Consider the following 19,514-nt stretch of genomic DNA (forward strand, 5'->3'; position numbering starts at 1 on the left):
GTTTGTTTAAGAGTGTAGCTTTTTGAAATGGCTGTTTGGGGTGAGACGGATGGGATCCGAGGCTTGTGATACCAGTGTGTTGGGGGAGATATTGCAAATGCATAGTTTTTCCAGTGTGGAGGGAGGGGGATGCCTTAAGTGCACATGTACAAATACTTTGCGGAGAGGGTTGGAGATGCCCCAAGGCAGGGTTTCCCAAACTCAGTCCTCGGGACCCCAAATGGGGGAACGTTTCGTTTTTTTGCCCTAGCACTACACAGCTGATTAAAATAATCAACTTATCATCAAGCTTTTTTAAATTTGAATCAGCTGTGTAGTGGTTAGGGCAAAAACCAAAACATGCACCCCCTGGGGTCCCGAGGACCGAGTTTGGGAAACGCTGCCCGAAGGGGTGGTGGTGATGGTGAATCCAGACCAGACTTTAGTTATGGGATTATATCATCTATCGCTTTAATCAATTGAAAAGCCATATGAAAGTATTCTTACCTTGGTAAATCTAGTCATTTCTCGGGTCATCGAGGGGTTGTTTAATCTCTGAAATTGCTTAACTTTGCTTGAGTATGAAACATCATGATAGGTTCACTATAGGTTAACTGATTATTGTATTAGGGGTCTAACACGTCTTCAGCCTGTCAAAATATATTGTTGATATTGTATTTCAGCGTCACAGGCTAAAGCATGCTGACAAACCCTCTTATCTTTGTTGTGTAACTGTATTCGCGTAGTTCCTTCCTTGACAGTGTCGTGTCTTTGGCTATGCCGGATTGAGTGATATGACATGCTATTCTATGAAATAATTTCTCCGTAATTAATATTACCTGATTGAGCTAATCATGTAAAATGTAATTAACTAGAGAGTCGGGGCACCACAAAATAATATTTATAGAGCTGTTATCTCCTGAATAAACTCTTAAAGACCTATAAATATTTTACATCAATAGCACTCAATATTAATTGACATCTTAATTCAGTCTCATCTGAAAGTTGTAAATTCTTGGTTCTCTGCACGAACCCTGGCTAACAAGTTGAACCAGCAATACAAAATTGAGTTTCATGATTTATTTACTAAATACCTAAGTAATCACACATACACATTATTAAATCATAACTTGATTACAAATGACGTCATAAAGGAAAACATCCCAAGCGGGCGGAACAGATATGACAGCTTGTTACACAAAAGAAAAGGGGCTGGGTTTGAGTGAAAGAGCGGGAAGACTGAGGAACATAGGGTGAAGCTGTGCTATCGTAAATACAGTATCTTATGCATTCTAAATTACCGCCCATTTGGAAAAGGAAAATGCAATAAATATTTACTCTGAGCTGCGCTTCGGTAGGTTGGTGGTAGATGGAATGCCGTGTTGCCCAACCGAGTCCTTTGAAGTCCTTTGAAGAATGTCTCTGCTGGTAAATTGAATATGTTGTAGTAACGTCGTTGTGTGGTAGACAGGATACTCTGTCTGTTCCTTCCTAACCCTCATTTGCAACTCATCGGCTAGGAGCTATTACTTTTGTAGTGGATAAGAATTCAAAGTTCATACCATTCGCAACCAAAGCTCACGCTGATGTTGGCTTCGTTCTGCAGTTATTATCTGAACCATTCTGACATCGGACCGTCGTCCTCGGAACAGGAGGTTATATTGTCGTCAAGGGCTTATATAGGAAGGGAGAGGAGGGCGTGTTTGAAAAGTTTTATAGCCCATGTCCCTTCACAGGGGCGGGCCACTGATTGAACAGAGCCCTATCTTATGAAAACCCAAAATCTCACATTTTAGAAGCTAAAATCACATTTCATCCCATCACAAATAATTTCATATTCAAACATTTAAATTGAACTACAATTCCATGTTAATCCAATAACTCTGATGTGTAGACTTTCCACTGTAGAGTGTGTCATCTTATCATTGATGAGAATGTCTCAGATGACAACCGAACTGACATCATATTCATTAAGTACCACCGCATTTGTTCCATTGGTCGGATTACCAGAATATAGTTCATTTCCCCCCACCTTCTGATGTTCCCATAATCTCTATGTTAACCAATGGGTTTGCAAATGTAACATCAGTAGGGTAGAGAGAGGAAAAAGGGGGAAAGAGGTATTTATGACTGTCATAAACCTACCCCCAGGCCAACGTCATGACAATAGTCAGTGATTCATTGCCGGTGTTCAAGAAGTACATGAGGAGAGTGAACCTTAACCTGCAGCCTTATCAACAGCCCTTGCCTGCCTGCAGACCCATAGTCTCTCGCTGTGTCTGTGTCCCACCATAATTTGTTGGATGTACACAGACCAAAAGCTGCTCTGTGTCCTGGGTTTAGGGTGGTTGGTTTATGGAGAGTTGGTTTCTTTCGTCATTACCATTAATGCGTCTGTATGGTGGCTCGTAGTCCATGTAGCCATCACCATCATCACCCAACTAATTGCTGTTAATTTTTTATTTATTACCTTTATATAACTATGCTAGTCAGTTACAAACAAATTCTTATTTTCAATGAAGGCCTAGGAACAGTGGGTTAAATGCCTGTTCAGGGGCAGAACAACAGATTTGTACTTTATCAGTTCGGGGATATGAACCTGCAACCTTTCGGTTACTAGTTCAACGCTCTAACCACTAGGCTACCCTGCCACCCCGAATGTCTGAATAATGAATGAAGTCTACCTGCAGTTAATGCTGTGTATTGTTGGTTTAGTAATAACAACCGGAGTGAACTAGCATTGTGCTATGGTAGGGACGCCATGTTCTGTATTTTTCTTTAATACCTCAGATGCCCTCTGTTGTATTTTGTTTATCTCTACAGCAGGATGTGTGTGTTGTACCATAGTCCAATGTTGCTGTGTGTGTAATTAAATGTCTTGTACAAGTTGAACAAAGCCTAGCAGAGCCCGTGTAATCCGTCCGACTGTATTATCCATCCCAGCTGCCTCCTCCCTCCCTTGTCTTTAGTCCTTCTTGCATCCCTCCTCTACCAGCCTTAAAGGCAAAGTGCTGTCATAATGCAGTTTTTCCTATGTTTTGTATCATATTGTACAACAGCTGATGAAACTAACAATGTATAAGTGTTAAAAAATGTGATCAGTGTTAGTTTCTTGTTGAAAATGCAACATACACAGGACCTTCTAAGCAGCAGATTTGCATGAGTGGGAGTTTTGGTTTTCCATGGTGACATCACCATGCAGTAAATTGGTTAATAGACCAATAACAACGAGAGTTCCACACCTCGCTGCCAATAACAGCTTGTTTTCAGTTTTCCCCTCCCCACTCAAACCATTCCCAGGCAATCCTAGCAAAATGCTTGCTTGAGAAATAGTTTTTTGCTAAAAAGCAAATTATGGTATAGTATGGTACTTAATTGTTACCCCGAAATTATTTGATATTGATATAAAAACAGCTGCATTCGGCCTTTAAGGAATAAGAGCAGGAGTGGCTAAAACCTAAAGCACCACCAGTAAATACCAAATTATTCTGTGTACAGTATGCATAGGCATTTCTCCACTATAGACTAAGTCACAGCTTCTCTCACAGCTGCTGTTTACATTTTTGATGGACTGGATGTGAAAATATTTTATGGTACATTAGGCAGCATTTGGTTTGGTCCATGCTAATGTCTCAGATAAAGACAGTACTCTGTCCTGTTCCAAATTAAATATGTTCTGTTCTGGGTGTTAAGGGACCGCACCAAATGTTGATCTGCCGTTGATCTGCCGTTCATTCGAGGTAGTGTGTTTTATGGATGACCTGCTGGCGGACGTCTCACTAACAACATTTCCCCACGATTCTAAATGTAGAATCATTTTGCGCTCGGTTTGCAAATTACAGCCAGCACTCTGTTCAGAGATGCTAAGTACTCTCGGCCGGCAAACGCTACCGGTGTGTCCAAGCCCTAAGTAGATTCCTTCTATCCTGCAACTGGACCAGGTGGGTGGCTACCCAGAGAGGCCTTGCCCCCTGTGCTTAGAGGCCTTGCCCCCTGTGCTTAGAGCCTTGCCCCCTGTGCTTAGAGGCCCTGCCCCCTGTGCTTAGAGGCCTTGCCCCCTGTGCTTAGAGGCCTTGCCCCCTGTGCTTAGAGGCCTTGCCCCCCGTGCTTAGAGGCCTTGCCCCCTGTGCTTAGCAGGTTACAACTAGAGCAAGCAACAATTCACTCCCAGGATTACCCGTACCCAGAATCTACACAACACAGCCACCAGGAGCAGGGGCAGGTGTAATTTCATCACAGCGAAACATGGGAGGTTATAACATCCTGGGTCTCAGATGGAAGGAGCTTGGTGGTGTCTGTGTCCCAAATGGCATCCTATTCCCTATAGACTGGTTCCTATGGACCCTGGTCAAAGGTTGTGCACTATACACGGAATAGGGTGCCATTGGGGTGTCATCTCTGTGACTCCAGGTCCATGTGACACACCATGGTGGCCTCAGATTATTTGGATTTTGTTTGAATGTCAACGTGTCCATTTAGAATGTGTTTCTGTATATTATGTCATGCACGCACCCATCAACTGCTGTTTATGGTAATATATTCTGCTAGATATTTACTGTAGCGTAAACACTAATGCAATACTGTCATAGTTTTGCTGGTGGCTTTGTAAGTTCTTTTTCATTGATATTTCACCCTTGAGAATTAAAGATATGCTTAATAGTCTGCTATTGTGCAATCTCCAACCCCCCCTCCTCCTCCCCTCCCCTCCCCCGTGTGTGTTTGTGTGTGTGCGCGTGTGTGTGCACATGAGTCAGCATGTCAACTGCAATTCCACTCCCAAGTCTCCCTATATGTGGAATAGGGTAGGAAGTCATTCTGACATACATTAACAGGCACACATACTGTAGACTCACACACACTATGGCTTCCCGCTGCTGCTATAAGACTGCAGCAATTAGAACTGTGTGTAAAGCTGTATAGCTTGTCTGAAAGAAGCCCTCTCGGAGCTCTGGCTCTGGACTCTAATATGTCAGTGTTTCCTCTGTTAATGGACCACTCCCGCTGTGATGGAGGTCCCTACACTAACAACCACAGACAAGCCAAGCTTCAGTTGTGTTTCTCTCTGGCTCGCTGTACTGTAGCACGGTGCCACTCTTCGTCCAGCCTGGCAGTCAGATGATGAACAAAAATGAGTACACAAATCAAATGCACTCATAATATTTTGGGCGTTGTAAATGTGAAAGCCCTTCATTTAGAAGGTATAATTAGAAGACTGAACTGGAAGGCTGAATAACTCTGTTGACACAAACCCAAGTGCATCAACCTCCAGCATTATAAATAGACACCCATGTTTTGTATGACACTATTTCACATAAGTACAACACATTGAAAATACACTTGCCCTAAATCTGTAACAACTACCTTTTATTTCATTCCGTTGTTCCAACAAAGATGCCCAGGGGCCCCCTGGGAGCGAGGTATGGCCCTTATATTGTGAGTTGTTTTGTTGTAAAGGCGGAGGGGTGAAAAGGGCCACCATGCGTTTTTCCTGCGAGGCAGAAAGTGACCAGGCCCTCAGGTAACGTAACTTATCCAAAAAGAGCACTCAAGGGATTCCTGGAAAAGCTGAGTTTACTTGCAACTAAACCAGGAGGCGGGATTGCCCTTTATTTTCATCCTTCCCTCTGTTCATTTGCTTTCTGTTGCGGAACTTCCTCATCCTTAGGTAGCTGATCAAATCAAATTGTATTAGTCACATGCGCCGAATACAACAGGTACAACAGGTAGACCTTACAGTGAAATGCTTACTTACGAGCCCCTAACCAACAGTGCAGTTTAAAAAACATGGGTAAGAATAAGAGATAAAAGTAACAAGTAATTAAGAGTGGCTGTAAAAAATAATATAACAATATATACAGGGGGGTACAGAGTCAATGTGTGGGGGCACCGGTTAGTTGAGGTAGTATGTACATGTAGGTAGAATTAATTAAAGTGACCTAGTCATAGATGACAACAGAGAGTGGCAGTGGTGTGGAGAGGGGGGGGGGTGATGCAATTAAAGGGGGCTGAGCACGTGCCTCTGAGGAGCCCCTGTGTTGAGGATCAGCGTGGCAGATGTGTTGTTACCTACCCTTACCGCCTGGGGGCGGCCCGTCAAGAAGTCCAGGATCCAGTTGCAGAGGGAGGTGTTTAGTCCCAGGGTCCTTTGCTTATTGGTGAGCTTTGAGGGCAATATGGTGTTGAACGCTGAGCTGTAGTCAATGAATAGCATTCTCACATAGGTGTTCCTTTTGTCCAGGTGGGAAAGTGCAGTGTGGAGAGCAATAGAGACCGATCTGTGGATCTGTTGGGGCGGTATGCAAATTGGAGTGGGTCAAGGGTTTCTGGGATGATGGTATTGATGTGAGCCATGACCAGCCTTTCAAAGCACTTCATGGCTACAGACGTGAGTGCTACGGGTCGGTAGTCATTTAGACAGGTTACCTTAGTGTTCTTGGGCACAGGCACTATGGTGTTCTGCTTAAAACATGTTGATGTATTACAGACTCTGACAGGGAGAGGTTGAAAATATCAGTGAAGACACTTAGCTAGTTGGTCAGCGCGTATTCTGCCCTTGAGTTGCGTTCCCATGCAAAACTAGACAGATAGCTAACAACTAAGTCTTCAATAAAACTCCCAAGGCGTGACTTTTCTTGAATTAATATATTGAAAACGTTTATGTTGTGAAACTGCAAAATACAGAAAATAATATACATTAGTATTCAATTCACACCGACATACTGTAGCTGTACATTAAACATTTGAAGTTGCATAAATACAAAGCACGTGCTAAGGTACCATGCATCTGGCATGATGCCAAACCATATAGCTAATTGTTACTCATATGGTAATTGGCTCGTTTCATTACTCTAATAATGTACAACCATCTATGCAGAATAACAAAGCATATTACACTAGAAACAGTAACAAAACTACAGTATTGTATATTTTACAATTCGTTTGCATGACGCATGAGCAAAGTAATACAGCTAACGACATACATTAAAGGCATTGCAATTTGTGAGTAAATGCAACCAACATTGATATGTAAGCAACTCTATCAATAACAAGATTATCATCATTAGCTAAATGCTTGAATCGAACTTACAAACAAATATTTTTCAAGAAAGAAATAAGAAATAACTACATTGAAAGACCTGCACCGTAGCGTTGTTTGTAGCTGCTTCTATGCGTGCAGAACAAATTCTGGACTAACTGTTTGCGTCGTCTTTCTAAGTACCAGAAAGCGCCAATAGGGGGCAAATAACACAATTGAACACAATGAAAATCCAATTTAACCATTGTAATAAAATAATCTGTTACCTTCTAACAGGATGGCAGCACAGCGCGTTTAGCTCTTCCGGTAGGCTTGTGTCATTGGGCAGCTCTCGGCTATGCTTCCCTTTGTAGTCTGTAATCGTTTGCAGGCCCTTCCACATCCGACGAGCGTCAGAGCCGGTGTAGTACGACTCGATCTTAATCCTGAATTGATGCTTTGCCTGTTTGATGGTTCGTCGGAGGGCATAGCGGGTTTTTGTATTAGCTTCCGGGTTACAGTCCTGCTCCTTGAAAGTTACAGCTCTGGTCTTTAGCTCAGTGCGGATTCTGCCTGTAATCCATGGCTTCTGGTTGGGGTATGTATGTATGGTCACTGTGGGGACAATGTCATCAATGCACTTATTGATCAAGCCATTGACAGATATGGTGTACTCCTCACTGCCATTGGAGGAATCCCAGAACATATTCCAGCCTGTGCTAGCGAAACAGACCTGTAGCTTAGCATCTGCTTCATCTGACCACTTTTTTTATTGATCTAGTAACTGGTTCAGCAGGCTTTAAGTTTTGCTTGCAAGCAGGAATCAAGAGGATGGAATTATGGTCAGATTTGCCAAATGGAGGGTATGCATCTCTGTGTGTGGAGTATAGGTGGTCCAGAGTTCTTTTCCCTCTGGTTGCACGTTTAACATGCTGATAGAAATTTGGTAAAACTGATTTAAGTTTCCCTGCATCAAAATCACCGGCTACTAGGAGCACCTGCCTCTGGGTGAGCGTTTTCTTGTTTGCTTATGGCGGAATACAGCTCATTAAATGCTATATTAGTGTCAGCCTCAGACTGTGGTGGTATGTAAACAGTTACAAAGAATATTGATGAAAACTCTCAGTAGGTAATGTGGTCTGCAGCTTATTATGAGAAACACTACCTCAGGCGAACAATAGCTCGAGACTACCTTAGATATCGTGCACCAGCTGTTGTTTACAAAAATACATAGGCCACCGCCCCTTGTCTTACCAGAAGCCGCTGTTTTATCCTGCCGGTACATCGTATAAACAGCATGTTTATGTATGTTGCAATTGTCGTCATTAAGCCACGACTCCGTGAAGCATAAGATGTTACAGTTTTTAATATCCCGTTGGTAGTTTCATCTTCCACGTAACTCGTCCATTTTATTGTCCAAAGATTGCATGTTTGCTAGCAGAATTGAGGGGAGTGGGGGTTTATTCGATCGCCTCTGACTTCTCAGAAGGCAGCCCGCCCTCCGGCCTCTCTTTCTCCGCCTCCTCTTCACGCAGATCACTGGGGTCGGGGCCTGTTCCCTGAGGGAGCTGTATATCCTCCGCATCGGGCTCATCAGAGTTGTGAAAGAAGATAAAGGATTCTGCTAGTCCGTGGTGAGTAAGTCCTGATGTCTAGAAGTTACAGTTGGGCAAAAAAGTATTTAGTCAGCCACCAATTGTGCAAGTTCTCCCACTTAAAAAGATTAGAGAGGCCTGAAATTTTCATCATAGGTACACTTCAACTATGACAGACAAAATTAGAAAAAAATACAGAAAATCACATTGTAGGATTTTTTATGAATTTATTTGCAAAATTATGGTGGAAAATAAGTATTTGGTCACCTACAAACAAGCAAGATTTCTGGCTCTCACAGACCTGTAACTTCTTCTTTAAGAGGCTCCTGTGTCCTCCACTCATTACCTGTATTAATGGCACCTGTTTGAACTTGTTATCAGGATAAAAGACACCTGTCCACAACCTCAAACACTCACACTCCAAACTCCACTATGGCCAAGACCAAAGAGCTGTCAAAGGACACCAGAAACAAAATTGTAGACCTGCACCAGGCTGGGAAGACTGAATCTGCAATAGGTAAGCAGCTTGGTTTGAAGAAATCAACTGTGGGAGCAATTATTAGGAAATGGAAGACATACAAAACCACTGATAATCTCCCTCAATCTCACCCCGTGTGGTCCAAATGATCACAAGAACGGTGAGCAAAAATCCCAGAACCACACGGGGGGACCTAGTGAATGACCTGCAGAGAGCTGGGACCAAAGTAACAAAGCCTACCATCAGTAACACACTACGCCGCCAGGGACTCAAATCCTGCAGTGCCAGACGTGTCCCCCTGCTTAAGCCAGTACATGTCCAGGCCCGTCTGAAGTTTGCTAGAGAGCATTTGGATGATCCAGAAGAAGATTGGGAGAATGTCATATGGTCAGATGAAACCAAAATATAACTTTTTGGTAATAAACTCAACTCGTCGTGTTTGGAGGACAAAGAATGCTGAGTTGCATCCAAAGAACACCATATCTACTGTGAAGCATGGGGGTGGAAACATCATGCTTTGGGGCTGTTTTTCTGCAAAGGGACCAGGATGACTGATCCGTGTAAAGGAAAGAATGAATGGGGCCATGTATCGTGAGATTTTGAGTGAAAACCTCCTTCCATCAGCAAGGGCATTGAAGATGAATTGTGGCAGAGTCTTTCAGTATGACAATGATCCCAAACACACCGCCCGGGCAACGAAGGAGTGGCTTCGTAAGAAGCATTTCAAGGTCCTCGAGTGGCCTAGCTAGTCTCCAGATCTCAACCCCATCGAAAATCTTTGGAGGGAGTTAAAAGTCCGTGTTGCCCAGCAACAGCCCCAAAACATCACTGCTCAAGAGGAGATCTGCATGGAGGAATGGGCCAAAATACCAGCAACAGTGTGTGAAAACCTTGTGAAGACTTACAGAAAACGTTTGACCACTGTCATTGCCGACAAAGGGTATATAACAAAGTATTGAGATAAATAAGTATTTGGTCAATAACAAAAGTTTTCCACCATAATTTGCACATAAATTCATTAAAAATCCTACAATGTGATTTTCTGTAAAAAATATATAATTTTGTCTGTCATAGTTGAAGTGTACCTATGATGAATATTACAGGCCTCTCTCATCTTTTTAAGTGGGAGAACTTGCACAATTGGTGGCTGACTAAATACTTTTTTGCCCCACAGTATTTTCGGTCATAGGAGACAGTAGCAGACATTATGTACAAAAAGAGTAAAAAAACAAGTTACAAACAAACGCAGATAAGCAAACAAAAAAAACACAATCGGTTGGGGGCATGTAAAACATCTGCCTTCTGCTCCGGCGCCATATTACATCTGACCCAGTCCCCTTCAATGGAGTCATGTGTAGTAGTTTTACCCAGAGGTTACTTCAGAGCGTCTGATTCTGAGATCACCCTGATAAAATGTCTTGATAGTTTGATTCTATCAACAAAATTGAGGAGTTAGGCCTAATGGCCATTATGTGCAAATGGGACAGCTGTGCTGATGTTTAATGTTGTTCTTCTTTCAGTGCATTGTTGGCATCATGGCCTACGTTAATGCTCATAAATCTAAAATGGCATGTGCAATTTACGCAACTCAACAAGTCCATATTTTTCGTTTCTTATCAAAAGCTACACCTTAAGACAAAGTGGGGGATATGCAGGTCCATTGTTTAGGATAACAGATGTAATCCAGTGATACTATTATAGGAGTATGGTTGTTATGATTGTAGTGCACTAAAACCTTTGGCATATGCTGTAAATATAGATTGAGATTAGAATGAATAATCCCTGTGGATTCTGAAAGGATTCTGTTTGCTTTGGAGGGATGTTCGCCAGCATGTTCAGACTAATACTGGAATTAGCAAACAACTTTTGCTCCATGCATCACAACTCAACCACTAGTTTTAAAATCTTGTTTCATTCTCTTATCTTTCACCACAGAGAATAGGGAAGAATAACGGTTTAGTAAGAATATCCCAACAAGGGTCTTTCTTGAACGACTCAATTAAGTGATAAGAAAAGTTTTCTTATTACTAAGATCATTGCTATTGTCACCATAGGAACATGTTTTCATTGATGTTAAAGGCCTTACTCCCGAATGTCATCTCAGGTCTAGAATTAAAACATTTGTCAACAGGGTTGGGTAGGTTACATTCTAAATGTAATCGGTTACAGTTACTAGTAACATAATCGGATTACTTTTTGATTCCCCCCAAGAGGCATTGGAAGAAGACAAAAAGGATTCATCAAATGCATTTGGTGTGTCATCATAATGGTCTCGGGCTTGTGGTCAGACTCGCTTAGGTGGAAGAAACTTAAACTCAATGCTGAGTTGAATGTCATTGAGAAAACAGTAAGGTATCAATAATGTAAGCATTTCACTGTAAGGTCTACACCATGTAACAAATCAAATTTGATGTTTTTGCCAACATAAAATGTAAAAGTAATCCAAGAAGTAATAATCTAGTTTTTCAAAAGTATCTATAATTTGATTACAATAATTTAACTGGTGACGTAACTGATTACAGTTTCACAAAATATTTAATCAGATTACATGTAACTGATTACATGAAATCAGTTACTCCCCAACCCTGCTTTTAAGGCACCATTAGCCTTTGGTTCAACATATACTGAACAAAAATATAAATGCAACTCGCAACAGAGCTTTGACTGAATTACAGTTCATATAAGGAAATCAGTCAAATTAATTATTCACAAGTTTCCATGTAGGTGTACCATTATATGCAGTGATGGAAAAAGTACCCAATTGTCATACTTGAGTAAAAGTAAAGATACCTCAATAGAAAATGACTCACATAAAAGTGAAAGTCTCCCAGTTAAATACAACTTGAGTAAAAGTCTAAAAGTATCTGGTTTAAAATATATACTTATGTATCAAAAGTAAAACTCTAAATCATTTCGAATTGATTATATTATGCAAACCAGACAGCACAATTGAATTACATTTTTTTTCTTTAGGAATTTCTTTAGAGCTCCCGAGTGGCTCAACGGTCTAAGGCATTGCATCTCAGTGCAAGAAGCATCACTATAGTACCTGGTTTGAATCTAGGCTGTATCACATCCGGCTGTGATTGGGAGTCCCATAGGATGGCGCACATTTGGCCCTGAGTCGTCTGGGTTTGGCTGGAGAAGGCTGTTATTGTAAATAAGAATTTGTTCTTAAACTGACTTGTCTAGTTAAATAAAGGTTTAAAAAAATTATAAAGTAGATGTTGTCAAAAATGTAAATAGTAAAATACAAATACCCCAAAAAACAACTTAAGTAGTACTTGAATGTATTTTTACTTAAGTATTTTACACCACTGATTATATCCAATGTAAAGGCAAGCTTAGAATGGCTTTAGTATATAAATAGGCACAGGCAGCAATACAAATTAACATGGACATGCAGACCTAGGACACACGTGTTATGCAACTCTTCATTGATCAGGACATAGATATAGAAAATAAATAATGTAGTGCAATATCCCCCATGACAATGGTATGGCTGTGTTGTATGTTTACGATAAAAATTTGTGGTTAGACTAATTCTAATTCTATGGTTGTATGCTGTTGTATGTTGAATGTAAATGTGGAGTTGCTCTTGTGTGAAACGTGACATGGGGTTAAATATACATCAATCAAATCAAATGGATTTAGTCAGTGCTTTACTTTTGCTTCACATGGCTCTATAGGCTACATCTGCACTGAAATGTGTCAACATAATGCCATTATACACAGGGTGTGCAAAAAATTAGGAACACTTTCTTCGTATTGAGTTGCACCCCCTTTTGCTACAAGGTGTCAAAAGCACTCCACAGGGATGCTGGTCCATGTTGACTTCAATTCTTTCCCCAGTTGTGTCAAGTTGACTGGATATCCTTTGGGTGGTGGACCATTCCTGATACACACAAGAAACTGATCAGCGTGAAAAACCCAGCAGCGTTGCAGTTCTCACACTCAAACTGGTGCGCCTTGCACCTTCTACCATACCCCATTCAAAGGCACTTAAATATTTTGTCTTGCCCATTGACCTTGTGAAATTCACACATACACAATCCATGTCTCAATTGTCTCAAGGCTTAGAAATCTTTCTTTAACCTGCCTCCCCTTCATCTACACTGATTGAAGTGGATTTAACAGGTGACATCAATAAGGGATCATAGCTTTCTCCCGGATTCACCTGGTCAGTCTATGTCATGGAAAGAGCAGGTGTTTCTTATATTTTGTACACTCAGTGAATAATGCCAAGTCATAATTGTGTAAACAACCTTTAGTGTAATGAATATTCTATATATACTGCCACTGTGACAAGGCATGTATCCAAATCCTGTGAACAAGCTGGAAATAGTCGTTGTAGTATTTGGATGCAGATTTGTTACATAAGCTGCATGCCTGTTGTAAAAGTCTTGATACTCATTGGCGTTGTTCAGTTCGGATCACAGAGGCTTTTTCAAGGACCCCCATACCTCCCTTCCCCCCTCCAGCCCCTTCCCCTTCTCTGTCCATCCTCTGCACTCAGATGAGAAAAAGGCAGAGCTCTCTCTCTTTCCGGGTTCCATGATCAGCAGTGGGTGATCCCTTCATCCCTCTCTTTACCCTCCTCCCCCTCTTCCCCTTCTTCCCGAGCTAAGCCAACCCCCATCCCCCAGTCTGTCATGTGGCCTGGTGCATTGTGGAATGCTGTGCACCGAAGGGAAGGCATGGACAATGGGTAATGACCGCCCCTCCAGCCCCTACCTTTAAATATGTGAACATGTTATCAGAACTCAGAGACAAATAGGCAGTGCAGGGTTTCGTGCTTACTGCCTGCATTAGCCACCACATGTTCTTGTTAACTTGTGTGTGTGTTTTGTGCATCCATGTGTATATCAGTGGGTGCGGGGCTGTGTGCATCGCGTGTTCGTGCACTGCAGTGTGTCGAGGCCGAGGGAGTTGAGATGTTCTATATTTGCTCCCAGACAGTCAGAAAAAGAGGCCATTCACACAGTGCTAGAATAATTAACACAGATATGCACAACAATGTACAGTACTAGTCAAACGTTTTGACACCTACTCATTTAAGGGTTTTTCTTTATTTTACTTTTTTATATATTGTATTATAATAGTGAAGACATCAAAACTATGAAATAACACATAAGGAAACATGTAGCAACCAAAAAAAGTGTTAAAAAAATGTTTTCTTCAAAGTAGCCACCCTTTTCCTTGATGACAGCTTTGTACACACTTGGCATTCTTTCTACCAGCTTAATGAGGTAGTCAGCTGGAATGCATTTCAATTAATAGGTGTGCCTTGTTAATTTGTGGAATTTCTTTCCTTCCTAATGCATTTGAGCCAATCAGTTGTGTTGTGACAAGATAGGGGTGGTATACAGAAGGTAGCCCTATTTGTTAAAATACCAAGTCCGTATTATGTGGTAATCAAAAATGTATTAAACAAATTAAAATATATTTTAGATTCTTCAAAGTAGCCACCCTTTGCCTTGATGACAGCTTTGCACACTTTTGTCATTTTCTCAACGAGCTTCGCCTGGAATGCTTTTCCAACAGTCTTGAAAGAGTTCCCACATATGCTGAGCACTTGTTGGCTGCTTTTTCTTCACTCTGCGGTCCAACTCATTCCAAACCATCTCAATTGGGTTTAGGTCGGGTGATTGTGGAGGCCAGGTCATCTGATGGAGCACTCCATTACTCTCCTTGGTCAAATAGCCCTTACACAGCCTGTTGGGTCATTGTCCTGTTGAAAAACAAATGATAGCCCCACTAAGCGCAAACCAGATGGGATGGCGTATCACTGCAGAATGCTGTGGTAGCCATGCTGGTTAAGTGTGCCTAGAATTCAAAATAAATCACAGACACTGTCACCGGCAAAGCACCATAACACAATCACACCTCCTCCTCCATGCTTCATGGTGGGAACCACACATGCGTAGATCATCCGTTCACCTGCCCTGCGTTTCACAAAGACATGACGGTTGGAACCAAAAATCTTAAATTTGAACTCATCAGACCAAAGGACAGATTTCCACTGGTCTAATGTCCATGGCCCAAGTAAGTGGGCCATGGCCCACAGATCCTAATCCAGGCACTTGTCCTCTCCCGTTTGTACTACAGCAACCCGCTGTTGGCTGGGCTCCCCGCTTGTGCCATCAAACCCCTGCAACCTATCCAGAACGCTACAGCCAGCCTGGTTTTCAGCCTTCCCACGTTCTCTCATGTCACACCGCTCCTTCGCACAATCCACTGGCTTCCAGTCAAAGCTCGCATCGACTACAAGACCATGGTGCTTACCTACAAAACAGCAAGAGTAAGTGCCCCTCCCTTCCTCAAACCCTACACCCCAACCTGAGCACTCCGTTCTGCCACCTCGGGTCTCTTGGCTCTCCCACCCCTGCGGGAGGGCAGCTTCGGCTTAGCCCAGTCCAAGCTCTTCTCTGTCCTGGCACCCCAATGGTGGAACCAGCTTCCACCTGAAGCTAGGACAGCAGAGTCCCTGCCCATCTTCCCGAAAACATCTGAAACCCTATCTCTTTAAACAGTATCTTAAATAATTTTCCTCACCCCCCCTCTAGCTCCGATACTTTCTATGCCTATGATATTTGGTTGACCCACCTAGATATCTTAAGATGAATGCACTAACTGTACGTCACTCTGGATAAGAGCGTCTGCTAAATTACTCAAATATAAATGTAATCCCTTCTTCTGCTAATGTTAGTCAACATTATGGGCAACTGGGCATTTTTATACATGACCCGAAGCATGATGGGATGTTTTGATTGCTTAATTAACTCTGGAACCACACCTGTGTTGAAGCACCTGCTTTCTATATACTTTGTATACCTCATTTACTCAAGTGTTTCCTTTATTTTGGCAGTTACCTGTATGTGCTGACACACACGTTCTCTTTTTCTATGTCCCTCTCTTTCTCTGGCTCTGTTGTTCTAAACACAGAAATTCAGAAGCACAGACATGCACACTCACAGAGAGAGCTTGGTTGGTGTTAGCAGGGGTGGTTTGATTCGGGCAGCGATCCAAAGTAAACGTTAGCCTTGGCCTCCGCTTCCCCAGTTTTTACTCAATCATGTCTCCTATCTGGGTCATTTGGGTGGGGCAGTTTCCCCCATGGCCAATGCACACAGCCATGGCTCTTGTACATCACATTTCTAAAATGGGTCTGTGTCATTATGGTCCCACCCCACCATTGGCTTTAATGCTTTTCGCTGATGCTATCCAAATATAGAACCATTTCATGATTCAGGGTTCTGCACTTGTTATTCTGCATAACGTGGCAATCGAGAACCTCATTGGTGATGCAAACATAGGACTCAGCTCCGTTGTCCAGTCTCAAACGAAAGGTGTGAACTGCATTAGGGTTTTTGAATGGAACAGGTTTATCAATGAGTGCAGTACTCCAAATAAAATGTGACTGAAAAAAGCCCTTCATGTTGAACTAAATGCCTTATTTGGTAACATTTTATCGAGTGGCTGGATGTGGGCTTGCTTTTTTACTAATTCTGTTTTTTGGCTGGGTCATTGTGTCATCTTTGTGTCTTTCATCCACATTAGTGTAACAAGTGGCCTTTTTAACGCTATGGCCAGATGCCAGTGTCAGGAAGGGATTGGCGCTGCAAATTGAAGGGATGCAAAGAGCTCTAGAACATCCCTGTAATCCACTTGTAAATAGCATGATGGGACAAATAGAAAATCGTCAAACATTTGATAAATATTGTCAGTGTTTTGAAATGGGTTCCTACGGTTTTGCTGCAAGCAAGCCTCTCTGTCAGACAATTCCCAAACAACATACCTGGATCGGGTTATGAGTTCTCCTCCACAAAAAGAGTCACTTAACACAATGTGATGTGATGCCTCCATGTTAAAGGCTTGGATCGCTTCCAATATGGCTTCTGGGTCATGAGCCCAGAGATGGGATGGGGGAGGGTGTCTGGATGCCCATAGTTGCAGCTCCATTCTCAGTCCCAGGTACCTCAGCAGTATATATCCACATGTTTCCCTCCCTACTCACCCCACTACTTCAACCCCACTCCCTTCCTCCTACCACACCACACACTGATGACAAGTCAGCGATGCTGAATTTTAGAGTCCATGGGCCTTTCACAAGCTGTCCAATTTTCAGGGTCACTGCTTATTTGTCGGGTTTGCTTAATCAAATTCTCAGCCTGCCTCAGCCTCACATATTATGAGAGGGTGGAGGTAGGTGGCCAGTTCTGTCTAGTTTTGCTGTAGCCTATAGGCTTTAAATAAGGAAATATTAGAAAATTAACAAGAAATAGTACAGGTAATGTGTAGTCACTCACAAAGAAAGCACACACATTGGTCTGGAGATCCGACAATGGTTTTGGGGTGAAGTGGTAGTACATAGGGGCATCCTATGAAATATGTATTTTTATGTTTTTATTGCTCGTTGGCTGGTGGCTCTCCAGGTCCATTATGCTAAGTTAGGCATATTTGGCTAAACCAAGAAATGCCCTCAAGGATTTCAGGAGCACCATTATGCCATATCTATGAGATGGCCATGTACGTTTTTCATTATGTACACTACTGCCCACTGAAGCCTGATAACCATAGATGCTCTTTGTCCTCCTCTGGACATTTAGCCAGGCAGGTGGTGGCCTACTTTTTGGATGAGGAATGTTGGGGAAAAAACATAGTGTTGTGTTAACATTTAGATTTCCCTGTTTAGTGACTGTTATGAACTTGAGTGAAGACCCAAAAGCGGTTTTAACAGAAAACAGAGTTCTTTAATGAAAATACAGGAATGGCATAAATCCTCTTCCAACGTTGTCAGCGGAACAAAAAGAACGTTAGTATAGTGCAGGATGCTCCTGCCAGGCAGACTCCGACAGGACAGGACAAGGTGGAAGCAAACGAGACGACAGCTTGCTTCTGGCATCAAAAAACACAAACAAGAATCAGACACTGAAAGTAGCAGGAACAGAGAGAGAAATAGAGACCTAATCAGAGGGGGAAGAGAGAACAGGTGGGGAAGAGTGAAAGAGCTAGTTAGGGCAGATGTAGAACAGCTGAGGAATGAGAGACAGAGAAGGTAACCTAAAAAGACCAGCAGAGAGAGAGTGAAGAGAAAGGACAGGAACAGACATAACAAGACATGACAGTACCCCCCCACTCACCGAGCGCCTCCTGGCGCACTCGAGGAGGAAACCTGGCGGCAACGGAGGAAATCATCGATCAGCGAACGGTCCAGCACGTCCCGAGAGGGAACCCAACTCCTCTCCTCAGGACCGTACCCCTCCCAATCCACTAGGTACTGATGACCACGGCCCGAGGGCGCATGTCCAAAATCTTACGAACCCTGTAGATGGGTGCGCCCTCGACAAGGATGGGGGGAGGGACGAGCGGGGCGCGAAGAACGGGCTTAACACAGGAGACATGGAAGACCGGGTGAACGCGACGAAGATAGCGCGGGAGAAGAAGTCGCACTGCGACAGGATTAATGACCTGGGAAATACGGAACGGACCAATGAACCGCGGGGCCAACTTGCGAGAAGCTGTCTTAAGGGGAAGGTTCTGAGTGGAGAGCCATACTCTCTGACCGCAACAATATCTAGGACTCTTGGTCCTACGCTTATTAGCGGCCCTCACAGTCTGCGCCCTATTACGGCAAAGTGCCGACCTGACCCCCTTCCAGGTGCGCTCGCAACGCTGGACAAAAGCCTGAGCGGAGGGGACGCAGGACTCGGCGAGCTGAGATGAGAACAGCGGAGGCTGGTACCCGAGGCTACACTGAAAAGGGGATAGACCGGTAGCAGACGAGGGAAGCGAGTTGTGGGCGTACTCTGCCCAGGGGAGCTGTTCTGACCAAGACGCAGGGTTACGAAAAGAAAGACTGCGTAAAATGCGACCAACAGTCTGATTGGCCCGTTCGGCTTGACCGTTAGACTGGGGATGAAAGCCGGACGAGAGACTGACGGAAGCCCCAATCAAACGGCAAAACTCCCTCCAAAATTGAGACGTGAACTGCGGGCCTCTGTCGGAAACGACGTCAGACGGAAGGCCATGAATTCGGAAAACATTCTCGATAATGATCTGAGCCGTCTCCTTAGCAGAAGGGAGCTTATCGAGAGGAATGAAATGAGCCGCCTTAGAGAATCTATCGACAACCGTAAGAATAACTGTCTTCCCCGCTGATGAAGGCAGTCCGGTGATAAAATCTAAAGCGATGTGAGACCACGGTCGAGAGGGAATGGGAAGCGGTCTGAGACGGCCGGCAGGAGGAGAGTTCCCAGATTTAGTCTGCGCACAGACCGAACAAGCGGCGACAAATCGACGCGCGTCACGTTCCCGAGTGGGCCACCAGAAACGCTGGCGAATGGAAGCGAGCGTACCCCGAACGCCGGGGTGGCCGGCTAACTTGGCAGAGTGGGCCCACTGAAGAACGGCCGGACGAGTAGGAACGGGAACGAACAGAAGGTTC

General features: G+C 43.3%; 1 protein-coding gene across 1 annotated transcript in view; it reads left to right on the forward strand.

Moving 5' to 3' along the window:
- Nucleotides 1-19,514, forward strand: part of LOC135519416 (aryl hydrocarbon receptor-like) — a 57,000-nt gene that overhangs the window by 3,098 nt on the left and 34,388 nt on the right.

The sequence above is a fragment of the Oncorhynchus masou genome, chromosome 29, assembly GCF_036934945.1.
Source record: "Oncorhynchus masou masou isolate Uvic2021 chromosome 29, UVic_Omas_1.1, whole genome shotgun sequence".
NCBI lineage: Eukaryota > Metazoa > Chordata > Actinopteri > Salmoniformes > Salmonidae > Oncorhynchus > Oncorhynchus masou.